Below are 25,541 nucleotides of genomic sequence, written 5' to 3' on the forward strand. Positions count from 1 at the left end.
AGAGACCAATTATGGTTACAGACCCATTCTGAAATTAGAGCAGGATATTTTAAAGCTTTATCTCATAGTAAAGTAACACAATTCAACCATGTCAGCACAGAGGAGAAAGCACTCCGTCATTTCACATTCATTGCTACTGATCTCACTGACAAACTTCCTTTCTCAGTGCTGCTCCCAGCACTTTAGGGAGTTTTTCCTCTTCTCCCTTCCAGCTGTGGTGATGGGACTGCAGCAGCTCCCCGGCTGGCCAGCTTTGCTCTTTCACTTACATCCGCCACTTCTTTGGATGAAGCTGTGTTTGCCACCAGTTCAATCCATAGCTGAGACCTCAGGCATCAGCAGCTAATTACAAAGGCTCAGGTCCCAGTGCCATCAGTGGGAGGTTCTCCTGGGCTGCCAGGGCTGCAGGCTTTGGCCCATGGTCAGTCAAGGTGCTACAGCAGCTACATTCTTACGTGGTGAGTCCTGCAGCCTATTACCAAACTGCTCTGCCATAGCCTGCAGGGCGGCCTGACTTGCTGAGAATCTGGCAGAAGAGAGACCCTGGAGTAGAGAAGGAAAATGTCCTCAGCAGTCACAGCCGGCAGGAGCAGCAAAGACTGAGTATCAGACACACTTTTCCACCAGGACAGTAAATGTGCACAGCCCCCTGATATATTCTCAGTTCACTCCCCCTCCCAAGGAAGCCCTATTCTGCTCTATTACACTATCATGGCATGAAAGGGAAGGTCCTCTCATGGATAAATAACTGGTTAAAAGGTAGGTATAAATGGTCAGGTTTCAGAATGGAGAGAGGTAAATAGTGGTGTCCCCCAGGGGATCTGAGACAAGTACTTTTCAACATATTCATAAATGATCTGGAAAAGGGGGTAAACAGCGAGGTGGCAACATTTGCAGATGATCCAAAACCACTCAGGAAAGTTAAGTCCAAAGCAGCCTGCAAAGAGTTACAAAAAGATCTCACAAAACTGGGTGAAAGGGCAACAAAATGGCAGATGAAATTCAATGTTGAAAAATGCAAAGCCAAAAATAGCTGTTGCCACTCAAGAGAGGGATCTTGGAGTCACTGTGGATAGTTCTCTGAAAACATCCACTCAATGTGCAGCGGCAGTCAAAAAAAGCAAAGAGAATCTTGGGAATCATTAAGAAAGGGACAGAGAATAAGACGGAAAATATCATATTGCTTATGGCCCACCACATGCATTGGCCTCCCCTCAGGCAGGGGGCTTATAGGCCCTTCTGCCAGTTGGTGTCAGCAGCAGCAAGGGCTGGGTTCAATGTCTAGGGAAGGAAAGCAGCAGAGAGGGAGGAGGAGAGAGAGTCCTGAGAGGGATGCAATGAGTGCAGAGTGCAAACCGACCAGCTGAGGGTCTCATAGGAGTCCTGAAATAACAGGAGCTGCAGGTCTCATGGTGTAATGGTTTAGCACTGAGGACTTTGAATCCTGCAATATGAGTTCCAAACTCAGTGGGGCCTTGTGTTGGTTTGCTGTAATGTCTCAGAGCTCAATGTGCTTGATTTCCCTGTTCCTAGGTGCACTAGAGTAAGTTTTCTCCTTCCTGCTGGGTGACTGACACCTGCTAGGGCTTTGGTCTGGCTGGTTCAATAGGTTGAAGCCCTAGCATTTATCAGTCTGGCCAGTGATTCCTGCGGGTTGATCTGATGGTTGTGTTTCTTGCTGCTTTGCCTGATGCCCACAATTTGGTCCTTGTACTGGCAGCTGCCACGCGCTTCCTCTTGCCCACATGGCACTTAAAGGAGGAAGTATCAGGGCCAGGCTTAATAATCAGAGGTAGGCAGGAGGGAGGAAGAGTCCCAGGCTGGAGCCCAGCACACCTTTCCTCCTCTGGGCTCTAGAGCAGAGGCAGCTGGTGCTGACAGCTCTAAGGGTACGTTTACAGTACGAAATTAATTCCAAGTTATTTTATTCAAATTTCCTGAATCGAGTTCATACATTCGATGTTGTGTGTCCCCACTAAAGCGCATGAATTCAGGGGAGTGCGTCCACAGTACCGAGGCTAGCATTGAATGGCGGAGCGGTGCACTGTGGTAGCTATCCCACAGTTCCCACAGTCTCTGCCGCCCATTGGAATTGTGGGTTAAGCTCCCAGTGCATGATGGGGCAAAAATATTCTTGTGGGTGTTTCTGGGTGTGTGCCGTCACTCACTCCTCCCTCCGTGAAAGCTATGGCAGACGCCATGCTGCCAGCAGACAGTGCAGCATGGTGCACCGCCTGTCTCCTGGTATGTTGAATCCACTTTGAATGTCCTCTCCTCTTTCTATCTACTCTCTCATCTAACCATTTCCCGCCTTTTCTCAGCCATTGTGAACAGAGCGGCACAGCTTCTGCCGCAAACTCTGCAGGTTCAAATCAAGTCTCTGGAGTACATCCATAGCTGGGATGGGTCATTCAGTTCTTTGCATAGAGCTTCAGTTTGTAGCAAAGTCCCTCCAGAGGTATGAAACAGGATTGAAGACAAGATGGGGATGAGACATCAGCCTTTTATAGTCTCTTGCCGTGTGGTTTTTGCTTTCTTTGTCCCAAGGACACTCTATACAGCACATAGCATAGAAAAACCTTAGAGTTCTGTCCATAGGCAGGTCCCTGCTGAGTCACAAGGTGTATCTGCCTTCTCTCAATGGGTCGATTGTATAGCTGATGGTACTTAATGGACACCAACTTCTCTGGGGTGTTCCCCGGAAGCAGAGCACAAGTTTTTCTATACAGACAGTATACAGCCAATATTCATAACTTCAACTACAACAATGATACACATCTAGAGATACCATAATTATAATCAGCCAATCAGAACCTCTCCATAGACCCCTTACACGACAACCTTTCTACAATATTGCTGCAAATATAGAACAGTGGTCACAACGGTGATCTATGCAGTTACAGATTATGTCAATGATGTCACAGGAGGTGACACAGCATCAGTGAGACTGATATTGGAATACTGCCTCCAGTTTTGGTGTCCTCATTTGAAAAAGATGTGAAATTCGAGCTGGGGCAGCAAAGAGCCACCAAATGTTCTGAGGGCTGGAGAAAAATGCCTGCTAGTGAGCTATTGAAAGAAGATTGAAAGGTGACTTCGTTGAAGTGCCTTAATGGAGAGAAAAGATTAGGTATTAAAGGGCTCTTGAATCTAGCAGAGAAGGCATAAAAAGACCCAATGGCTGGAAGGTGAAAAGAGACAAATTCATATTATGACTAAGGCACAAATATTCAACAGCGAGGATGATTCACCACAGGAACAAGCTACCAAGGAAAGTGGTGGATTCTCCGTCTCGTGACGTCATTTCATGAAGACTAGATGCCTTTCTGGAATGTGTTTACCCCAAAAGAAGCTAGTGTGTCATACAGGAGGCCTGTGATATGCAGGGGTCAGATTAGATGCTCTAATGGTCTTCTCTGGCCATAAAGTCGACTAATTTCTGAAAAACTGAATGTAGCATTGGGAGCAGCGTCTGATGTTTTCCTGTCTAGCCGGCTTGCTTCCTAGAATGAACGTTCCTTGAGTGGGGTGATCCACAGGGAGTAGCTCAAAGCTCCAAAGTGCCTGGCCAGGGGCAGGACATTAGCCCAGCAAGGGAGGGGTGTGGCAGTGACATCACAAAGCCTTTTGCAGGACCTCAGTCTATTGGTCAAAGGCGGTGGGGAGGTGGTGACCTCACAGAGAGATGCTGACATCAGGTAGGCAGGACAGGGGCGAGGGGCCAGGGAAACTTCAGAGTCCCCTGTGGCTTTGCTTCAGCAAGTTTCCTTCTCCAGGTCTCTCTTTGAGGACTGAGAGAGTATTTGGGTTCACGTACGTGAGCGCCAGGAGGAACCTCTTTCAAGTTTTCTCCTTCTCTTTTAGTGATTTTACTAGAAAACAGCCATCCTTGTTTAGAAGGTAAGAGCCTCTTCGAGGTTTGAAAACTGTTCAGTCTGATCCATCTGGTGACAGTTGAATTCTAGGCATGGAAAACATGATCTTAAGGAGGCAGAATTTTATTGTGCACCTGGGATTTTGTCCCTTACAATCACTGAGGACATTAGGGTTTGTCCCTTTTGTTTCACCTTTTCCTCCATCCCTCCCTCCCTCCTTTCTCTTCATCTCTTGCTTCTTTTGTCCTTTCTCCTGTTCCCCTCTCAACACCAGGAGGGGTGTGTGTCTGTGTGTTGCAGGGTTGTGCTCTGCAGCTCCCACTGTGGGAGATCCACCCAAAAATGTGGGGCTGAAATAGTGCTCGGGCAGTGATCCCCACCAGTGACCTGGGCCATCCTTTGGGCTCTCTGGTGAGAACCCTCCCGTCCTCAATCTCTACCCGGATTGGATGAGCAGGGGGTTATTGACAGGGAGGAGACTCAAGGCCTTTTTGTTCTCTTTTAAGACCAAGTAAATAAGTCATAACCAGTTATATGTTTGATTAATTTTGCTGCTTCTCTGCTTTGTCTGAGCAGTTCATGATTCTTTCTAACATTGCAGTTCTGCTAAAATATTTTCTGAATAATTACTGTGCACTGTTGTTGGTCTGGAGCTCATCTGAGAGCACTTTATTCAGGTCATTCAATGTATGAAATTCAAGATCCGATGGTTAGTTTGAAAATCAGGGCTCTTGGGTCCTATTCCCAACTCTGCTACTGACTGGCTGTGTGACCTAAGACAAGTCAATTCTCCTTTCTCAGCCTTAGCTTCTCCCTCTTTCAAGTAGGGATAATAATGATCCGCTCCTACCTACCTCACGGTGGGTGAAGGATGGGGATCCATTGGAGAGTGTAACTAGGAGTAGTGCATAATATGAGGTGTCCTATCATGTTTACTCAGATTATGACATAATAAAATAGCTGAAATAGTCTATTTGATTTGTATTTTTTTTATTTTGAAATTGTTAAGAGCAGCATCTTATCTCATTTTTGAGATCTAAGTGTCACCTCTTTGTGTGTGATGAGACAATTTAACACACTGTGACAAACAGGAGATGCTTTTGTTTTGAAACAAAATATTTTTGCAAAGAACTTTCATCCCACTTGTTCTGATTTCGAGAAACAAACTGGTTTAGTCTGAATGGGATTTTCTGACTGAAACGGTTTCAGAGAAATTACCCCACCATCTCGATTCCTGGGCTCTATCCCTGCCTCTGAGGGGCTTTTGTCCATTAGAACAGGAGTCAGGACTGGTGTCTTCTTGTTCTGGCTCTGCCACCCCTTGCTGTGTAGGCCCTTGGGTAGGTCACTTCCCTTCTCTGTATCTCAGGCTCCTCCTCATCTGTCCAATGGGAACAGGGACAGTTCTCGAACTCTGGGCAGTTGGGAGTCTGAGTGAGATAAGGGGCGTTAAAGCCCTCTGTGAAGAAGAAAGGGGAGTTTCACGGAGTTTAGCACCAAGGAATTCTAAAGTTTGCTAAAATGTCTAGTCTGTGGAAACAAGAAATGGTTGAGGCCAAACTTTTTAACCACTGCCTTTTTTAAAGCCCATTCCGGGATGTGAGTCCCTGTCTTTTAGGTACCTGGGGTTCTTTGCCAGCAGGAGAGAAGAGGTTCCTGCCTCCATTTTTGTGGCCTTAACAAACCCGGTGCTGTGGCCCAGTTCTCGTCTGAGATCTCTGAAAAAGAACATCTTCCCATCCATGAACAAGACAGGACCTATCTTTCAAAGGGGAACAAAGAGAACCCTGGGACTTACAGACTAGCTAGCCTCACTTCCATAGCTGGAGAGATACTGCAATACATTCTTAAACAATCAGTTTGTCAGCAGCACCTACAGGATAATTTGGTTCTTAGGACGAGTGAACATGGATTTGTCAAGAACAAATCATTCCAAACCAATCCTCATAGATTCATAGACTTTAAGTTCAGAAGGGACTATTATGATCATCTAGTCTGACCTCCTGTACAATGTAGGCCACAGAATCTCACCCACTCATTCCTGTAACAAACCCCTAACCTATGTCTGAGTTATTGAAGTCTTCAGATTGTGGTTTGAAGACCTCAAGCTGCAGAGAATCCTCCACCAAGTGTCCCGTTCCCCATGCTCCAGAGGAAGGCGAAAAACCTCCATGGCCTCTGCCAATCTGCCCTGGAGAAAAATTAATTTCTGACCCCAAATATGGCGATCAGTTAAACCCTGAGCATGTGGGCAAGACTCACCAGCCTGGGCAAGACTCACCAATCCTCTTTCCTTCTTTGGCAGGGTTCCGGGCCAAGTGGAGGTGGGTAAACAGTAGATGGGATCTATCTTGGTGTTTCTAAGGCCTGGTCTACACTAGGACTTTAATTCGAATTTAGCAGCGTTAATTCGAATTAACCGTGCACCCGTCCACACCAGGAAGCCATTTAATTCGACATAGAGGGCTCTTTAGTTCGAATTCTGTACTCCTCCCCGACGAGGGGAGTAGCGCTAAATTCGACATGGCTATGTCGAATTAGGCTAGGTGTGGATGCAAATCGAACTTAGTAGCTCCGGGAGCTATCCCACAGTGCACCACTCTGTTGACGCTCTGGACAGCAGTCCGAGCTTCGATGTTCTGACCAGCCACACAGGAAAAGCCCCGGGAAAATTTGAATTCCTTTTCCTGTCTGGACAGTTTGAATCTCATTTCGTGGTTGGACATCGGGGCGAGCTCAGCAGCACCGGCAGCAATGCAGAGCTCTCCAGCAGAGGAGTTCATGTAATCTCTGAATAGAAAGAGGGACCCAGCATAGACTGACCGGGAAGTCTTGGATCTGATCGGTGTGTGGGGCGAGGAGTCTGTGCTTTCGGAGCTGCGCTCCAAAAAACGGAATGCAAAGACCTACGAGAAGGTCTCCAAAGCCTTGAGAGACAGAGGATACAGGCGGGATGCAACGCAGCGCCGCGTGAAAATCAAGGACCCCAGACAAGGCTACCAAAAAATCAAAGCGGCAAACGGACACTACGGAGCCTGCCACCACTGCCCCACCAGTGACCATGGACTCTGACGATGGGACAGTGTCGACGGACAGTTCCTCGGCGATGTTCACGGACGGGGAAGATGAGGAAGGGTTTGTGGAGGACGAGGCAGGCGACAGCGCTTACAACGCTGGTTTCCCTGACAGCCAGGATCTCTTTATCACCGTCACGGAGATCCCCTACCAACCCTCCCCGGCCGTTAACCCGGACCCTGAATCAGGGGAAGGAGCAGTCGGTAAGTGCTTTAAACATGTAAACTTTTATTCTTAATATAACAGGAATCTGAAGTATGTGAAAAGGAGGTCTCTATATATATGGGGATAGAACAGAAATCCTCCTGGGAGATCTCCACAAAGCTCTCCTGTAGGTAATCGAAAAGCCTCCGCAGGAGGTTCCTGGGGAGAGCTGCCTTATTTGGTGCTCCGTGGTAGCACACTTTTCCGCGCCAGGCTTTCATGAGGTACTCAGGGAGCATTGCCTCCCCGAGCACGGCTGCATAGGGCCCTGGTTTGTGCTGGCTTTCACGCAGCATGTGCTCTCTATCTCCTTCAGTGACTGTCCTCAGGGTGATCTCGCTCGGAGACTCCTGCATCTAATTAGGGGAATTACTGTAATGTTACGCCTGGTCCAAAGTATTTTTAAAAAATCTCCGGACAGACGGCGTAGCAGAGACTCAGCACGCTGCTGCGTGACACGCGTAACGGAAAGCCAAAGAATCAAATGGATGCTCATGGAGGGAGGGGGGACTGAGGACGCAAGGTATCCCACAGTTCCTGCTGTCTCCGAAAAGCATTTGCATTCTTGGCTGAGCTCCAAATGCTTCTAGGGTCAAACACAGTGTCCGCGGTGGGTCAGGGCATAGCTCGGCAATTTATGCACCCACCCACCCACCCCCAGAAGTGAAAGGGAAAACAATCCTCTGTTGACTCTTTTACATGTCACCCTGTCTTTACTGAATGCTGCAGATAGATGCGATGCTGCAGCACTCAACACCAAAATCCTTGCTCCCCCCCCCCCCGCCATGGGTGGCTGACGGTACAATATGACTGATATCCATCATCATCATCAGCCTATTGGCACATGGGGCAGTGCAAAAGGACTGGTAACCATGCCGACTAGCATCCGTGAGGTCGATCAAGGGCGCCTGCTCCTAATTTTTCCTGGTAGATGGTGCAGTATGGCTGGAAACCGTCCTCATCATAGCAACAGGGGGCTGAGCTCCATCAGCCCCCACCCTTCATGTGTAAAGAAAAGATTCAATTGTCCCTGGACTAGCAGAGGGATGCTGGGCTCCTCTCCTCCACACTCCTTAATGTCCTGTCTGGACTATCATAGCAGCTGGAGGCTGCCTTCCACTCATTTCTCACTAACAAGTCACTGTGTCTTATTCCTGCATTCTTTATTACTTCATCACACAAGTGGGGGGACAATGCTATGGTAGCCCAGGAAGGCTGGGGGAAGAACGGAATGAACAGGTGGGGTTGTTGCAGGAGCACCCCCTGTGAATAGCATACAGCTCATAATTTATGCAGGATCTGACACAGAGCAGCTGTGTTCTCTGGTTCTCTGATACAGTGGTTCTCTAGTACACTTGCCCATATTCTAGGCAGGACTGATTCTATTTGTAGATACCAAAAAGGAGGGATTGACTCAGGGAGTCATTCCCAATTTTGGCTTTTGCGCCCCTGGCTGATCTCAGCCAGGGGCACTTACGACAGCAGCAAATGGTGCAGTGCAAAAGGACTGGTAACCATGATCATCTTATTACCAATTTATGGTATGGTAGATGGTACAGTATGGCTGGTAACCATCTCTGCTGTCATGCAAAAGCGAAAGCATGCTGCTGTGTAGCGCTGCTGGACCGCCTCTGTCAGCAGCATCTAGTACACATACGGTGACAGGCACAAAAGGCAAAACAGGCTCCATGGTTGCCACGCTGTGGCGTCTGCCAGGGCAATCCAGGGAAAATGGGCTCGAAATGATTGTCTGCCATTGCTTTTCCTGAGGAAGGGATGACTGACGACATTTACCCAGAACCACCCGCGAAAATGGTTTTTGCCCCATCAGGCACTGGGATCTCAACCCAGAATTCACAGAGACAGACTAGACTGTGTTCATTGTTCGCAAAAATGTATCTTTGCAAGGAATTCACTCCCTTTTTCCCATCACACAGCTTCGACTGTCTCCAGACCTGCCACAGAATCCCCCTCACAGAGGCTGGCAAAGATTAGGCGGCGAAAGAAAAAGACACGGGACGAGATGTTCGCTGAACTTATGGGGTGCTCCCGAGACGAGGCGGACCAGCAGAGCCAGTGGAGGGAGACCCTCTCTCTGTACCAGCGCTCACACAGCGAACGGGAGGAAAGGTGGCGTGAGGAAGACAAGCAGGCGACTCAAACGCTGCTTGGACTAATGAGGGAGCAAACGGACACGCTCCGGCGCCTTGTGCATGTTCTGCAGGACCGCAGGCAGGAGGACAGAGCCCCGCTGCAGTGTATCTGCAACCACCCTCCCCCGCCACAAAGTCCCATACCCCCCTCACCCAAAATAACCAGAAGGAGGGCCCCAGGGACCGTGAAAACTGTCACTGCACCCCAGCAGAGTGCTCAAGTACCCAAAAGCTCTCATACCCTAAATTTTGAGAAGTCCTTTCCTTCCCGCCTCACCCAAGCCCCCGTCCCAGTTTCATCCCCTAACTGTCTAGTTGATAATAAAAAATACTTTTCTGTTAATTACTGTTTCCGTCATGTTCTTTTAGAGGAGACTGTGTTTGAAGGGGGGGAAGGGGGTTGGTAATTGGACAGGACAATCACCTTTACCAGGGTACAGACACGGGGGCAGGATCAGCAGCAGGTCACACACACAGTGCAGTCAGTAGGCACCCTGGTCGGTATGGGAGGTGGTTTGCAGGTTCTGTGGGGGGGGTACGTGACTTTGTAGCGGGGGAGGGGGGTTACAGATCTCATGCAACGGTCCCTGTCCTGGACCACAGAGCCACGCAGCAGAGGAATCTGTATCCGTCCTCCCCCGCCGCAAGGCCACATAGCCCCCGCACACAGAGTCCCAAAAAGGAGGGATGGCAGGCTCCATTGAAACAACCAGTCCGGCACTGCAGACTGCTCTGGGAGCAGGAGCCTGTCATTCCTCGAGTTTAGAGGTGGTCTTTACATCACCGCACACCCTACCCAGCACAGTCCGCGTCCCAGTTTCAACCCTTTAACGCAAAGTCATCAATAAAGAAACCTTTGTAAAGTTACAGTGGAACATGTATTTTATTTTTAAACGTGTGTTGGAAGTGGGGGAAGTGGGGTGGATGGGGTATGTAACTGCAGATGCTAGTCAGCAGTAACTTGGTAAAGAAACAGGGGCAGGTTCAGTTTCTCTGTAAAGAAACTGAACAGTCACAGGTCACACTGCTCGCTGCTCGCTGGTACTTGAAGAGTTCCTTGTCGCTGTGCAAGGTGCCTGCATAGGGCTTCACGAGCCAGGGCATTAGCGGGTAGGCTGGGTCCCCGACGATCACTATAGGCATCTGCACATCCCCAAGAGTTATTTTGTGGTCCGGGAAGAAACTACCTTCCTGCAGGCGTCTAAACAGAGCAGAGTTCCTGAAAACACGCGCGTCATGAACTTTGCCTGGCCACCCGACGTTGATGTTGGTAAAACGTCCCCCATGGTCCACCAGTGCTCGCAGCACCATTGAAAAGTAGCCCTATTTCTCAGCAGCTGACTGTGGAAGAGGTGGACGATAAGGTGCGAGGAGTTGACAACGGCCATAACTGCAGCGGGCTCCGTGCTCGCAGTGCTGTGGCGTCCGCGCTGTCACTGAGCAGAAAAGTGCACGAACAGATTGCCCGCAGGCGCTTTCGGGGAGGGAGGGAGGGCGTGATTGACGGTTCAATGATGACAGTTACCCAAAACCACCCTCGACACATTTTTTCCCCCAGCATGCATTGGGGGAAATCCCAGAATTCCAATGGGCAGCGGGGAGTGCGGGAACTGTGGGATAGCTTCCCACAGTGCACCGCTTCCAAAGTCGACGCTGGCCCCGTTACTGTGGACTCACACAGTCGAATTAGTGTATTTAGTGTGGATACACAAATTCGACTTCATAAGGTCGATTCCACAAATTCGACTTAAGCTGATTCGAAATAGTCTTGTAGTGTAGACATACCCTAAGGCTTTTGACACAGCCCCGTAGGACATTCTCACAAGCAAACAAGGGAAATGCAGTCTAGCTGCAATCAGTATAATGTGGGTGCAGAGCTGGTTGAAAGCCCAGACTCCAAGAGCCCTTCTCCATGTTTGGCTGTCCAACAGAGAGGGTGTACCTAGTGGGTCCGGCAGGGATCAGTCCGGGGGACAGTACTATTCAATAGTTTCATGAATGATTTGGAAAATGGAGTGGAGAGCATGCTTCTAAAATTTGCAAATGACACCAAGCACTTTGGAGCACAGGACTGGAATTCAAAACACCCTTAACAAATTGGAGAATTGGTCTTCTTGAGCCAAACTCCATGACTGGGCCCCTCTCCATAGATTGGTCTGAAGTGAAAGCCCAAACACTCCTCCTGGGCAGTGCACTCCGACCTTGAATGGTCAGATGCTGCTTAGCACTGTCAGAGCAGCTTTTGCTGGGGGATTCTCCCAGCACTTTCCAATAGCGGGAAAGTATTAAATCCCCATTTGACTGCTAGGGACAGAGCCCTAGAGCGGGGAGCAACTTACCCAAAGTCCCCCAGGAAAAGGAAAACAACCAGCAGTGGAACTAATAGGAAGCCCAGCAATGGAACTCAGGAGTCCTGACTCCCAATCCCCTGGTCCAGTCACTCCAGCGGAGCACACTCCCTCTCAAAGGCAGGGAGCGCGGCCATGAGGGCCTGCTTGTAATTGCCAGCTGTGGGAGGGAGTGTGCAGCAGTGGTTAGCGAAGGGGCCTGGAAAGAAGGACTGCTGGGTCCCATCCATCCTTCTAACACTTGGTGTGACCCTGACCAGTAGCTTCCCCTCCCCAGGCCTGTTTCTCATCAGTAGGGTTGGGGTCGCAGTCCCAACAACCCAGGGGGGTTGGGAGGCTCCAGGAAGGTGTGTAAAGGGCTGGGATGTCAGGCTCCCGGAGGCGCTGTAACCCCCACACTAGGGCGGTGTTCTGCAGTCCCTGCTGCTGGCCGAGTTTCTCTGTCCCTTGGCAATAAGACAGTCTAGAACCCCAACCAGGGTTATTCTATCTGCTACCCAAGAGCCATAAACCTGGAAATCCTGGATGCCCCATCATCTCAGGCAATGGCACCCTGACAGCAGGATTGTCTGGCTGTGTAGACTCCCTCCTCAGGCCCTACGCTACCAGCACTCCTAGCTATCTTCGAGACACCACTGACTTCCTGAGGAAACTACAATCCATTGGTGATCCTGCAGAAAACACCATCCTGGCCCTCTACACCAACATTCCACACAAAGATCATAGAATCATAGAATCTCAGGGTTGGAAGGGACCTCAGGAGGTCATCTAGTCCAACCCCCTGCTCAAAGCAGGACCAAACCCAACTAAATCATCCCAGCCAGGGCTTTGTCAAGCCTGACCTTAAAAACCTCTAAGGAAGGAGATTCCACTACCTCCTTAGGTAACCCATTCCAGTGCTTCACCACCCTACTAGTGAAAAAGTTTTTCCTAATGTCCAACCTAAACCTCCCCCTCTGCAACTTGAGACCATTACTCCTTGTTCTGTCATCTTCTACCACTGAGAACAGTCTAGATCCATCCTCTTTGGAACCCCCTTTCAGGTAGTTGAAAGCAGCTATCAAATCCCCCCTCATTCTTCTCTTCTGCAGACTAAACAATCCCAGTTCCCTCAGCCTCTCCTCATAAGTCATGTGCTCCAGCCCCCTAATCATTTTTGTTGCCCTCCGCTGGACTCTCTCCAATTTGTCCACATCCTTCTTGTAGTGTGGGGCCCAAAACTGGACACAGTACTCCAAATGAGGCCTCACCAGTGCTGAGTAGAGGGGAATGATCACATCCCTCGATCTGCTGGAAATGCCCCTACTTATACAACCCAAAATGCTATTAGCCTTCTTGGCAACAAGGGCACACTGTTGACTCATATTCAGCTTTTCGTCCACCGTAACCCCTAGGTGGACAAAACCCCTAGATGGACTACAAGCCATCAGGAACAGTATCCCCGATAATGTCACGGCAAACCTGGAGGCTGAACTTTGTGACTTTGTCCTCACCCATAACTATTTCACATTTGGGGACAATGTGTACCTTCAAGTCAGTGGCACTGCTATGGGTACTCACATGACCCCAGAGTATGCCAACATTTTTATGGCTGACTTGGAACAACATTTCCTCAGCTCTCATCCCCTAACATCCCTACTCGACTTGCGCTACACTGATGACATCTTCATCATCTGGACCCATGGAAAAGAAATTCCACCATGATTTCAACAATTTCCATCCCACCATCAACCTCAGCCTGGACCAGTCCACACAAGAGATCCCCTTCCTGGACACTACAGTGCTAATAAGCGATGGTCACAGAAACACCACCTTATACTGGAAACCTATTGACCGCTATACTTCCCTGCATGCCTTGAGCTTTCACCCAGACCACATCACACAATCCATTGTCTACAGCCAAGCTCTAAGATACAACCACATAGGCTCCAACCAGTGGCATAGCCAGGTTTTCAGGGTAGGGGGAGCAAAAAACATAAAAAAGGCAACTCCCCTTGGCTCCCCCTCTGGCCACGCCCCCTTGGCTCCCCCCTCTGGCCATGCCCCCAGACTGAATCCCCCCCACACTCACCTTCCCTCCTGTGTTTCTGCACCGGCCTGCCACCCTGTGGCTCCTCCGGCCGTGTGGCGGGCTGTGGGGCCGGCAGGCGCCGCTTCCGCGCTGAGCTGCCTCTGCCGCCTCGTGGCTCCTCCGGCCATGCTGCCAGCAGGCTCCGCTTCCGCGCCTGCCGGCCTGAGTGGAAGCAACTGCTTCCGCTGAATCCCACCAGTTACACTACTGGCTCCAACCCCTCATACAGAGACAAACACCTACAAGATCTCTATCAAGCGTTCTTATAACTACAGTACCCACCTGCTGAAGTGAAGAAACAGATTGACAGAGCCAGAAGAGTACCCAGAAGTCACCTACTACAGGACAGGCTCAACAAAGGAAGTAACAGAACGCCACTAGCCATCACCGTCAGCCCCCAACTAAAACCTCTCCAGTGCACCATCAAGGATCTACAACCTATCCTGAAGGATAAGCCATCACTCTCACAGATCTTGGGAGACAGGCCAGTCCTTGCTTACAGACAGCCCCTCAACTTGAAGCAAATACTTACCAGCAACCACACAACAAAAACACTAACCCAGGAACCTATCCTTGCAACAAAGCCTGTTGCCAGCTCTGTCCACATATCTATTCAGGGGACACCATCATAGGACCTAATCACATCAGCCACACTATCAGAGGCTCGTTCACCTGCACATCTACCAATGTGATATATGCTATTATGTGCCAGCAATGCCCCTCTGCCATGTACATTGGCCAGACCGGACAGTCTCTATGTAAAATAATAAATGGACACAAATCATGTCAAGAATTATAACATTCAAAAACCAGTCTGAGAACACTTCAGTCTCCCTGGTCACTCATTTACAGACCTAAAAGTCACAATATTACAACAAAAAACCTTCAAAAAGAGACTCCCACGAGAGACTGCTGAATTGGAATTAATTTGCAAACTGGACACCATGAAATTAGGCTTGAATAAAGACTGGGAGTGGATGGGTCATTACAAAAAGTAAAACTATTTCCCCATGTTTATTTGTCCCCCTACTGTTACTCACACCTTCTTGTCAACTATTGGAAATGGGCCATCCTGATTATCACTACAAAAGGTTTTTTTCTCCTCCTGATAACAGCTCACCTTAACTGCTCACTCTCGCTATAGTGTGTATGGCAACACCCATTTTTTCATGTTCTCTGTGTATATATATATATCTTCCTGCTGTATTTTCCCCACTGCATGCATCTGATGAAGTGGGTTTTAGCCCACAAAAGCTTATGCTCAAATAAATTTGTTAGTCTCTAAGGTGCCACAAGTACTCCTCATTCTTTTTGCAGATAAATTCATGGACGTGAAGTCCATTAATAGCTATTAGCCAGGCTGGGAAAGGAATGGTGTCTCTAGCCTCTGTCAGAGGGTGGAGATGGATGGCAGGAGAGAGATCACTTGATCATTACCTGTTAGGTTCACTCCCTCTGGGGCACCTGGCATTGGCCACTGTTAGCAGATAGGATGCAGGGTTGGATGGACCTTTGGTCTGACCCAGTATGGCCATTCTTATGTTCTTATGAAAGAAGGGGCAAAGCACTGCAACAGAGTTTCTGTAATGTAGTGGTTAGTACGTTTGCCTAACATGCAAAAGGTCCCTGGTTTGAAACCAGGCAGAAACATGATGGGTTACTTTTCCCAGCTCCTAGTGGCCTGTCCCTGCTGTTGTAGGAACAGCAGTGATTTCTATGCTCAACAGGTCTGTTATACTTCCCCCTGCCCCTGCTTTTGTCTCCTCTCCCTCTCTGAATGCCTGTGAAGTGGCTTTCCCCCTCCCTCCTGGAATGCTTGTGGGATGAATGGGCTGGTTGAAGAGCAGAAGAGCTCCCAGGTAGACGAGGTGTCTAGGACTCTAATTAGGCAGCACTCACACACCCAATGCATGGACACCCAGAGCATGGACACTGCCCAAGGTGGAGTGTGACCAACCAGATGCAGCCAAGTCATCTCTAGTCGCATGAGGAGCAGGTCCTTAAAAGGGGAAGGGGCCATGTGCTCAGGAGTGCACTCACAAGCTTGTACCTCCAGTGAATGCCCTTCGCCCGGACCGCCTGGCCAATGGTTCACTGTGTTGCATTTCATTGTGCCTCAGGAAGACTTACCTTCATTGCGGCACTGTGGGACACTTACCTTGCAGAATCCTGATGTCTCCAGTGTCATGCCCATCCTGAGAGTGTGTGTGTGTGTGTGAGTGTCACACCCCCTCCCCCTTTCTTTTGAACTTAGCTGTCAGTATAATAAATGTGCTGCTTTCTGCCAAACTCTGAAGAGTCATTAGTCCTCCCTACGTTTACTAGCTGGCCCAATTTCGGGTAACACCTGTGATTAACCCCAACCCCTGCAGGACAGAGGGTGGTGAAATGAGCTAAGAAAAAGCCTTGGCAGCAGCAGGGGAAAGCTAAAGGATCTGGGCCAGTCACCTTTTGGAGCCTTGTGGCTTGGTCTCCTCTGCCCTGGGAAGTTGGCCTACAGAGGCCGGCTGTTCCTGCTGGCCTCCTTTGCGTGACTTGCCAAAGGAGGAAGTGAGGCAGGAATGGGGCAAAAGAGGAAAGTTGAGCTGAGGAAGGCAGGGCAGAAGCTAAGCGCCTCAGTGCGGCTAAGTGGGGTTAGTAGAGCACCACCATTCACTCTGCAAAGCCTGGGGAGGTGCGGTTGGCTGCGGGGAGGCAGAATTCTGTGCCTGCCTCTTGGCTTCCCAGGGATGGCTACTTGCAGCCCAGGAGAGGAAGGATGGTTCTGGGTGAAATGAAGACAAGCAAAGCTATGGGAGGAAATTTGGGTGCGGACTCTGTGCTGGGGGAGGGGGTTGGGCTGCAGAAGGGGTGGCACTTACCCCGGGCAGTGCAGCTCCCAAAGTGACTGGTACGCACAACCCTGCGGCAGCAGCTCCTAGGTGGGTGGGGCCAGGAGGTCTCCGTGCACAGCTGCCTGCAGGCGCTGACCCCCGAGCTCCCATTGGCTGCAGTTCCTGGCCAATGGCAGTTGCGGAGTTGGTACTTGGGGCAGGGGCAGCACATGGAGACACTCCCCTCACCCCAGGGGATGCTGGGACATGCCAGCCACATCTGGGAGCGGCACGGACGGACGGAAGCAGAGTGGGCAGGGAGCCACCTTAGTACTGCTGGCATATCTCTGCACACCCATTGGAGGAGGGGAGCAGAGGGCCTCCATGCGCTGCCTGGGGTAGGGGCAGAGCACAGAACTGCCTCCCCTCCCGGGTCTATTACAGGAGTGGGTGGGTGGGGTCTTTTGGCCTGCAAGGTGCAGCAGGTTGGACTAGATGATGACACTGGTCCCTTCTGACCTTAAAGGCTCTGAGTCAAAAAGGGAGAGGGAAGTAAAGGGAAAAAAAATTAAAAAATAAACCAAACATTGTAATACCAGGATGACTCCACCTGCTCACTGTATAGTCCTGCCCCTTTCTTCCTCTCCTGTGTGTTTAATGACCTGCAGGATATTGATTCTCTCATTCCATTGATAAACTGATATAATGTGATGGAAATTAAACCAATTCCCAGCAGAGAAAACATCACATGACTGCATTGGCTGGGAATTGAACCCAGGTCAACTGCTTGGAAGGCAGCTATGCGCACCACTATACCACCAATGCATCTGGTAAAAGTACCACTTATGCTTGCCCAGTAAAGCTAGACCAGAACTGAGGCATTTTCCTGCCTATTAAAATGTACTTGATTCCTATCACTAAAAAAACCACCTCCATCTTCACCTGGGTTTGAACCACCAGCTTTTCAATTAAGCCACCAAAGTTGTTAATCACAGACACAGGTAACTACCTACTTCCCAAGCTTGTTTATGAAGAACCTACAGGGGTACAACTGGCTAGTGAAGGAGGTGCACTGCTGGGGTTATGAGTTCAGGCCTCTCCCAGAGCATCAGTTTTCATTAGCCATGGAGCTTCACCCACTTACTTTGTCTAATTCACATGGAAGGTGCCATACGAGGGTGATGAGAGTAAATTCTAAACTCTGAAATGAGGAAGTTGGCCCATAGATTGGGATAAGGGGTTTGAAGAGAAAAAGCTCTAAGAGTATAAAACGAGACAGTCTCCAGGGGCAGGTACGGTACAACTCCTCAACAGGGAGCCATATAACTTCATTCATATAACTGCTCTTCAGCACAAGCCAGAGCAACATGAGATCAACTGGAAATGATACAATCTGTATCACTGTTGACTTTAACAATAACTTTGCAATAGAAGGAATGGTATAAATGTGATGCTCCCTCGTTCCGGATAGGAAGGGCACACTTGAAATAGTCATGGGACAATGGAGATTATAGAAACGACAAATAGATCAACTTCAAAACAGGGTGAATGGCAAAAGGCAAAAATCGGTCACTCATCTGGACAAGCTGAGGGATAACGGTGCAGCAAACAGTTCAAACAGCTTTAAAAGTTAGTATGTGGGAATCAGGAAAAGTATTAAAGAAAAAAGTATGGATAAGCCCTAGAGGTTTTTGTGGTGTTGATCTCCCTTGCAGAGTCTCTGATGGTTAACATGGGCTGAGTGCCAACAGAAGGTATTCCCACACTCACTGCATTCATAGGGCCTCTCCTGTGTGGATTCTCTGATGTTCAGAAAGGGCTAAGCTGGTAGTGAAGGTTTTTCCACACTTACTGCATTTATAGGTCCTCTTGCCTGTGTGGTTACTCTGATGTTGAAAAAGGGCTGAGTCTGTAGTGAAGCATTTCCCACACTCACTGCATTCATACAGCCTCTCTCCTGTGTGGATTCTCTGATGCTTAATAAGGTTTGAACTGCTACTGAAGGTTTTCCCACACTCACGGCATTCATACGGCCTCTCTCCTGTGTGGGTTCTCTGATGCTTAATAAGGTTTGATCTCTGATTGAAGGTTTTCCCACACTCACGGCATTTGTAGGATCTCACACCAGTGTGGATTCTCTTATGTTTAGAAAGGGCTGAGCTGGTAGTGAAGCGTTTCCCACACTCAATGCATTTATAGGGCCTCTCACCTGTGTGGATTCTCTGATGTTGAAAAAGGCACGAACTGCGACCGAAGGTTTTCCCACACTCATTGCATTCATAGGGCTTCTCCCCTGTGTGGATTCTCTGATGTTCAGAAAGGGCTGAGCTGACCGTGAAACTTTTCCCACATTCATGGCATTCATAGGGCCTCTCCCCTGTGTGGATTCTCAGATGTTCAGAAAGGGCTGAGCTGGTAGTGAAGCTTTTCCCACACTCACGACATTCATAGGGCCTCTCTCCTGTATGGATTGTCTGATGATTACTAAGGTGTGAACTGCGACTGAAGGTTTGCCCACACTCACTGCATTCATAGGCCCTCTCCCCTGTGTGGATTCTCTGATGTTCAGAAAGGGCTGAGCTGTGATTGAAGCTTTTCCCACACTCACTGCATTCATAGGGCCTTTCCCCTGTGTGGATTGTCTGATGCCTAGTAAGGTGTGATCTCTGAGTGAAGCTTTTCCCACACTTACTGCATTCATAAGGTCTCTCCCCTATGTGGATTTTCTGATGATTAGTAAGGTGTGAGCCGTGATTGAAGGTTTTCCCACACTCACTGCATTTATAAGGTCGCTCTCCTGTGTGGATTCTCTGATGATTAATGAGGTGTGATCTGCGAGTGAAGTTTTTCCCACACTCACTGCATTCATAGGGCCTCTCTCCTGTGTGGAGTTGCTGATGCTTTATAAGGGCCGAGTAGTCACATATGTTTTTTCCACACTCAGTGCATGTATTTTTTCTCTTTCCCATGAGGATTTCCTGCTTTGTTGTGGTTTCCTTGAGGTCTTTCTGAGTTCCTCGACATGAAATACATTTACCCACTTTCTCCCCTGGCTGGTTTCCCTGCTCTCTTTCTGGTCTGTGCTGAATCTCACACGATTGTCCCTGCTCATGACTGCTCGACACATTCCTTTCCAATCTTTGTGATAATGCTCTGGGTTTATCCACTTGCTCAAGATTTTCCTGCTGAGAATTCTGCTTCTCTTTCTCACATATCATTGTTTCACCTGCTGTGATATAGACAGAAACCTTAAACAGGGTTGGAACGGGAAGACCAAACCATAAAAAGTTCAGGATAGAAGTTAAATAAAAATCAGGAACTGACTTCCCCCAAATGTAGTAGCAGGATTTTTTTATGTTTTATCTGATTTAGAATGAAGGATAAAGAATAATAATGTAGCATGTATTAAATGTATTAGTGCAGGGGTCGGCAACCTTTCAGAAGTGCTGTGCCGAATCTTCATTTATTCACTCTAATTTAAGGTTTCACGTGCCAGTAATACATTTTAACATTTTTAGAAGGTCTCTTTCTATACGTCTATAATTTAGAACTAAACTATTGTATGTAAAGTAAACAAGGTTTTTAAAATGTTTTAAAAGCTTCATGTAAAATTAAATTAAACTGCAGAGCCCCCTGGACCGGTGGCCAGGACCTGGGCAGTGAGAGTGCCACTGAAAATCAGCTCTCATGCCGCCTTAGGCACACGTGCCATAGGTTGCCTACCCCTGTATTAGTGTATGATCTGATCATATCCTGCCAGCCACCCTTTTTGAGTAACAGAAAGGAATGGCCTAATGGGCCAATGGTTAGAGATACATCAGCCAGAATCTGTGTCTGGACTGATTTCAAGGCAGTAACAGATCTTCGAGGGTCACCAATTTGTTGTAGATTTAGCATTTTAAAATAAGTAAAAGAATGCCGTGATTGTTTTCTTTTGCATTGCAATTTGATGTTCCTGCTCAAAATGTTCTGTGTAAATTAATTCTGGTTTGTGTGTGAATGAGGAATGTGTGTTTAAAAAGATAAGTGTGAAGGCCATCGTTGAACCAGATGTACAAGGGAGGAACCGGAGACTGACACAAGGGCTCCAGAAGGCTGCAACACACTCCTAGTGAAATGTCAGAGGAGGGCAGATTGACGACTCTAAAGATGAGACAGGCACCTATCAGTGAGGACAAGACAGCTGTGACCAAAACCAGCCTGGGAGAACTCCCTGAGGAACTTGATGAAAGAACAAGATAAAGGATGAGAAGGACAATTTAAGAAAATAAGCACTCGTCAAACAACAATTGATTACAATACGACGGTGCAAAACTCATTGGTCTCAATTAAGGAAAATCAGTATATAAACAAGGTGCCTTACCATGAAACTCTGGGTTCGACCTGCCAAGACTTGCCCAAAGCATCATGTCATGACCAGCAGAACCTGGCTCCTCCCTACCCGTGATCAACCTTGCTGGCCGCTAGATTGATCCGGACTCTGGAGTGGCAACTATAACATACACTGGCGGGACCGTGTGTGGTGTGACTGAATGGAAATACTAATTGTTGTATCTTCAATAAATGCAGCATATTGACTTTTCCCCTGAAAAAGATCCCGTGTGCTTCTTATAAGCATAACATTTTTGATGGAAAATTGCAAAAGGGTGAAGACATGCACTATGGTTGTTGAACATACTGCTAAATATTGCTAAAAGGTATATACCATACGTATAAAGTGATCAACCACTCAAGTGTGCACAGCCTCAGTCGTAGAAGATCTAGGCAATAGGGGGAGGATTAGAGTCCTAGCTCCGACCCGTCTGTAGGGGAAAACTATACAGATAAGATATATACAAACTGTCTAGGTATATACGCCCCCAGCATGGGTGGCGAGTCCTATGGGCCCATGGTGCCTGGGCACCAGAAATAGTCGTGGCCCAGGGCCCGGCTTCAGCAATGTTTGGGGCTGGGTATCTCCCTCAGCCCCATCTTCTGCCCCTGGGTCCCCTCAACGCATCCTTTGGACCATTTAAAACAGCCCGGGGCCCCCACTCACCACTGGCAGTGCAGCAGAGTAGAGTGGCTTCCTCCCTGTTCACTCCACGTGTCTGCCGGCTCCTCCCTGAATCCCCTGGGTGGTGGGGGGAGGCTGTGTCCTGACCCAAGTGCCCCTGCAGCCAATGGGAAGCTGTGGGGGTGGTGCCTGGGGGTAGCAACACATGGACGACTCCTGGCCTGCCCTGCCTAGGAACCAGAGATATCTGCTGCACACACACACCCCAAGAGCTTGTACCCCCCCCTTTGCCCCTCAAACTTCCTCCCAGAGGCTGCACCCCTCCCTCCACCCTCCTCCCACCCCCAGCCTACACCCAAACTCAGTCCCAGCGCCTGCACCCCTTATTCCCTCCTGCACCCCCAGCCCTTGTCCCAGCCTGGAGCCTGCACACAGAACCCAAACTCCATCACAGAGCCTGCACCCCCACCCCCTTCCCACACATCTCCTCCTGCCCCCAAACTCCCCCAGAGCCTGCACCCCTCACCCCCTCCTACACTCCCATCCCTTGCCCAAGCCCAGAGCCTACACCTAAACTCCATTCCAGAACCTGCACCCCCTCCCTATGCACTCCCTCCTGTCCACAAACTCCCTCCCAGAGCCTGCACCCCTCATCCCCTTCTGCACCCCACCCCCTGCCCTAGCCTGGAGCCTGCACCCAATATCCAAACTCCAACCCAGAGCCTGCACACCAACCCCCTTCCCACACACCCTCTCCTGCACCCAAACTCCCTCCTAGAGCCTGCACCACTCACCCCCTCCTACACCCCCAGAGCCTGCACCCAGCACCCAAACTCCACCCCAGAGCTTGCACCCTAGACCTCTCTCCCCAATCCTAACTCCCTTCCAAAGCCCAACTTGTCTCCTGTCTTGCACACCAATCCCCTGCCCGAGCCCAGGACCTCCTCCCACCACCCAAACTCCCTCCCAGAGCCATTGACAGGTGGGGATGGAGTTTGGGGGGCAGGTTCTGAGCACCACCAAAATGTCTACAAACCTGCCACCCTGACCCCGGTCGTAGAAGTGCTGGGCCACAAGGAGGAGGGTTAGAGTCCTCGCTCCTACCCGTCTGCCGAGAGAAAATTGCATAGGTGAATATACCCTGACCCTGAATATCTCTCCCTGACTAGCAAGAGAGAAGGACTGGCTCCTGAGGTAGGGAGGTAAGAACCTTGGACAGAGCAGTGCTGGGCCAGCTTGGAGGAGCAGATGAGAGCCCTGGCCCATTACCTGCCAGGCTGCGATTCCTGACTAGAAGGGCCAAGAAGGTGCAAGGGGCCAACAGGGAAGTGGCCCAGGGAAAATAGCTAGAGAAGGAGGGCAGAGAAGCTGCCGCTAGAGGGTCCCTGGGTCGGGACCCAGATTAGCAGGTGGGCCTGGGTCCCCCCCCTTCCACTGCACCTGGCTGCAGAGAAGTGTGGCAGAGACAGACTGCAACATGCCCAAGAAGAGTGACTAGACTATGGGGTTGTGGTTGGCTACCAAGGCAGGTGCAAGCCGAAGGACTGTTATCTCCTCCCCCCCACCCCCCCGGAAGGGGATGAGAATGGAGTAGTGGGCACTGCCGGAGGGCAGTGTCCTGAAGCGGATGCCGCTGAGCAGGGAGCAACGCGGGTCCGAAACCAGCAGAGCAGACAACGGGCGAGACACCACACACAGAGGGCACTTCATGGCTGGCGAAAGCTAATTCCCAGACTGACCAGCAGGTGGCGTCGCGGTGGTGAGTCTCGATGCTGCTACACTCTGTTAAACTAAACTCTAAAGGCTATAGGAGTTTGGGCAGTGTAGTATTTTGTCAATGATACTGTGATGATTTCACAATTTTAAAGGAAATGATTAAGGAGAGGGACCAGGAGGGTGGGGGCTGGTTGAGGAGCCCACCCTCCTTGCTAAATTGGTAGTGGAACAAAGCCTGTGTCCATGAAAAGGGATGGTTCAGCGAGGAAAGCAGGGTCGGGCCCTGATAAGCAGGTAAGAAACAAATAAAAAAAATGGAAAGCAGGTTGGAAGCCCTGAGGGTATGGTGGCAAAAGGAAAAAAAAAAAGTAAGTTTAGGCCATGGGGAATTCAGATCCTTGGAACAATACTTGGAATGGTGAACTCTGAGTTGATGAAGGTGTCATTTGAGGAGATAAGCAAGAGATTTCAAAGAGAGTGAGAATCTCCCTCTGCAGAGGCTTGAGGGAATTAAGTAGTTGAATGTTGTAAAAAGTTAAAAAAAGAAGTTATAGAAAGAGAACTCTTGGTTTCTTTGCAGCCATTCTGAAGGGAAACTGGGCCCTTTTCCAAAGGAAGGTCTGTAAATAAGCCAGGCAAAGAGACAATCTGACTAAATTGTTCATAGTCAAATGATTTCAAATTTGCTAAAAGAACAAGGGGTTTCTATTGGAACGTAACTACCCACAAATGTAGTCTATGTACAGCTGTGTAAAAATTAAAAGCAGTGTAAGGAAGGTTAAGGAAAAAAGTGTATATAAATATATTGTGTAAATATGTGGAGTGTTTAGAACCTAAAGCAACACTTGCGTTTGTAAAATTCTTGTTTTGCAGATTTAAGATGAATTGGTTTTGTTTTTAAATAATACCACTAAAATCCATTTGAATCTTTCATTCAAAGTTGCAAAATGGAGAAACACTTTTTGCCAGACACAGGTAACAAGTGTTGTTTGATTTGGTATTTAGCGTTTAACCTTTAAGGTACCTTAATGCTTTAAAAGTTCAATATATTTTTAAAAGACCAAAGTCATGGCTGCAGCAGGGCAGTTAAAACCAGGAGAATGGGGGGAGGAGGGGGTATGGTGTGTGGTTGTGGGTTTTTTTTTTTGGGGGGGGGGGTAAAAAAAATAAGAAATTTAAAAATATACAGTGCCCCACACTGAGTCTCAGGGTGGCTCTATGTAATCAAACTGTCGCTTTGATAAGAGTACATAAAAATTTTGAGCATAAAAGAAAGTTACACCTTATGTAAAAATTAATACGGCTAATGTTATACAAATTAAACTATGGAAGGAATGTGCATTTTCCCCAGAATATGTGTAGTGTATATTGTAGAAGGGGTAAAAGAAATGCAAACACATACCATACTACTTAATTAAAATCCTATTAGGGCTCCAGAGGGACCCACAATAGGTTGTGTTTTCTTTTTCAGATCGCTGTGTGTTCTTTTTCAGATCGCTGTGTGTTTTAGAAGCAGGAGTGAAATGTAATCAAAACTCTGGTGGAAGCTGACTGTGTCCCTTTTAAGAAAGATTCTCTAAGCTGCTAATGGCTTTAAATCCTAAAGCAAGCAAAAAAGTGTCTGTGTTTTGCAAATTACCTAACTGATAAAGGAAGAAAAGAACTGCCCATAAATTGCAGCACAAAGAAGTCAAACCAAAGGACAAGACGGAAGACAGGTACATCAGAGGAAGGTAAGGGCACTCGTAAAAATGCCGGCCCCTACTGACACCCATTCTTTAAGAATACTGCTAGGAGGAATCAATTTTCTTAGTCCACATCTATAAATATGCTAAAATAACTCACCCATTGTGGAAACTGATTAAAAAAAAAGACAAAATGGGAATGGAGAAAAGAGCAGGACTCCGCTTTAACCCTGCTAACACAAAAGGCTCTCACAGCCCCAGCCCTGCGTTTCCCTGATGAATCACAGCCTTTTGTTAAACAAATGAATGTTTGGCAGCTAATAACATGGCCGTGGCTGCCACACTATTACAAAACAGTTAAAAAGGGAACCTTAAAATGGGGGAAATGGGGTCACTCACTAGACTCAAAATGGACAGGCCCTTACTCCATGGTGGGTTGCCTTAGCCCATTGGTATACTGCATTTAAAAAATAAAAATGGAAATGAGTACGTGTTTCACAAATTAAACTGCTTATATAAGCAATGTTTGAATTATTTGCAGAAAAGGACATCCCAGAACCTGAGCACGAGGTGCTGCTTCACCACCACAATTTTAATCCTTCCAG

The 25,541-nt window shown here is 48.6% G+C and overlaps 1 non-coding gene and 1 pseudogene across 1 annotated transcript; both read right to left on the reverse strand.

Moving 5' to 3' along the window:
• Nucleotides 1–17,292: 17,292 nt before the first annotated feature.
• On the reverse strand, nt 17,293–17,364 carry TRNAG-UCC. Its single transcript has one exon. It is a non-coding gene; the product is annotated as a tRNA-Gly (tRNA).
• A 971-nt stretch (nt 17,365–18,335) lies between these two features.
• Nucleotides 18,336–25,541, reverse strand: part of LOC120388902 — a 194,104-nt pseudogene continuing 186,898 nt past the window's right edge.

The sequence above is a fragment of the Mauremys reevesii genome, linkage group 22 (assembly GCF_016161935.1).
Source record: "Mauremys reevesii isolate NIE-2019 linkage group 22, ASM1616193v1, whole genome shotgun sequence".
Classification (NCBI taxonomy): Eukaryota; Metazoa; Chordata; order Testudines; family Geoemydidae; genus Mauremys; species Mauremys reevesii.